Source organism: Belonocnema kinseyi, chromosome 4 (genome assembly GCF_010883055.1).
Source record: "Belonocnema kinseyi isolate 2016_QV_RU_SX_M_011 chromosome 4, B_treatae_v1, whole genome shotgun sequence".
Classification (NCBI taxonomy): domain Eukaryota; kingdom Metazoa; phylum Arthropoda; class Insecta; order Hymenoptera; family Cynipidae; genus Belonocnema; species Belonocnema kinseyi.
This window is the reverse complement of record NC_046660.1, coordinates 94,536,700-94,538,378: the sequence shown is the minus strand read 5'-3', so window position 1 is coordinate 94,538,378 and position 1,679 is coordinate 94,536,700.

Sequence of the window (1,679 nt, the reverse complement as noted above, 5' to 3'; positions counted from 1 at the left end):
TCAAGAGATTTCAAAAGCTTTTAAAGGATTTGATATATTTTAGGATATTTTAATAGATTTAAATGAATTTTTAAGTGATTTTAATAATTTAGTATGAGATTTAACAGGATTTGAAATATTTTATGATATTTTTAAAATTTTAAGATATTTTCAAGAGCTTTAAAAAATTTCAAGAAATTTCAAAAGATTTGTAAGGATTTAAAATATTTGAGGAAGTTTTAAAAGATGCCAAGGAATTTTTAATTTATTACAGTAACTTAATATGAGATTTGAAAGGATTTGATATATTTTAGGATATTTTAATAGATCTCAAGGAATTTTTAAATGATTTTAATAATTTAGTATGAGATTTTAAAGGATTTCAAATATTTCATGGTTTTTTTTTAATTTCAAGATATTGTCAAGTGCTTTAAAAAATGTTAAGAGATTTCAGAAGATTTGTAAGGATTTTAAATATTTGAGGAAGTTTTAAAAGATGCAAAGGAATTTTCAATTGATTACAGCAATTTAATATGAGATTTTAAAGTATATGAAACATTTCAGGATATTTTTAAGATTTCAAGGAATTTGCAAGAGCTCTAAAAAATTCTCAAGAGATTTCTACAGATTTTTAAGCATTTTAAATATTTCAGGATGTTTTAAAAGATGTCAAGGAATTTTCATCCTATTTTTCTAATTTTAAGGAATTTCAGAGAATTTTAAAGAAGTAGTTTAAAAATCTTTTAAAAAAAAAGTCAAGGTATCTCAAAATATTTTGAAGGTATTGCAATATTTGAAAGTATTTAAAAATGTTCCAAGGGATTTTCAATTGATTACGGTGATTTAATATGAGATTTTGAAAGATTTAATATATTTTATGATATTTTAATAGATTGCAAGGAATTTTTAATTGATTTCAATAATGTAGTATGATATTGTAAAAGATTTGAAATATTTTAGGATATTTTTAAATTTTCAAGGAATTTTCAAGAGATTTAAAAATATTTTAAAGGATTTTAAATATTTGAGGCTGTTTCAAAACATTTCACCGAATTTTAATTCAATTTTATAAATTAAAGAAATTTCAAAGAATTTTAATAATAATAGCAATGATGTTAAAACAATCTCCAAAGTATATTAAAAATCTTTAAAAGATGTCAAGATTTTTCAAAAGATTTTGAAGGTTTTGAAATATTTCAGAGTATTTTCAAAGGTTCCAAGGAATTTTCAATTGATTACAGTAATTTAATATGAGATTTTAAAGGATTTGATACATCTTAGGATACTTTACTAGATTCCAAGGAATTTTCAATTGATTTCAATAATTTAGTATGAGATTTTAAAGGATTTAAAATATTTTAGGGTATTATTAAAATTGCAAGGAGTTTTCAAGAGCTTTGCAAAATTTCAAGAGGTTTCAAAATTTACTTCCTGAAAATTTAACTATTTTGTGGAATTTTTTTTTGGTTTTGTTTAAAAATTAATTTCTTTTAACTACAAGAAAATTACACTTTATGGAAAATAAATTTTTTTTGTGCAAAGTTCATGTATTTGAATAAAAATGCCTTTTTTTCTTATACAATTCAGCCTTTTGGATGAAAATTTAACTTTTTGTTTAAAAATTTAAATATTTTATTAAAGACAAATTTAACAAATTTTTTTGCAGAAAACTAATTGTTTTAGTTGAAAATTTAACTATT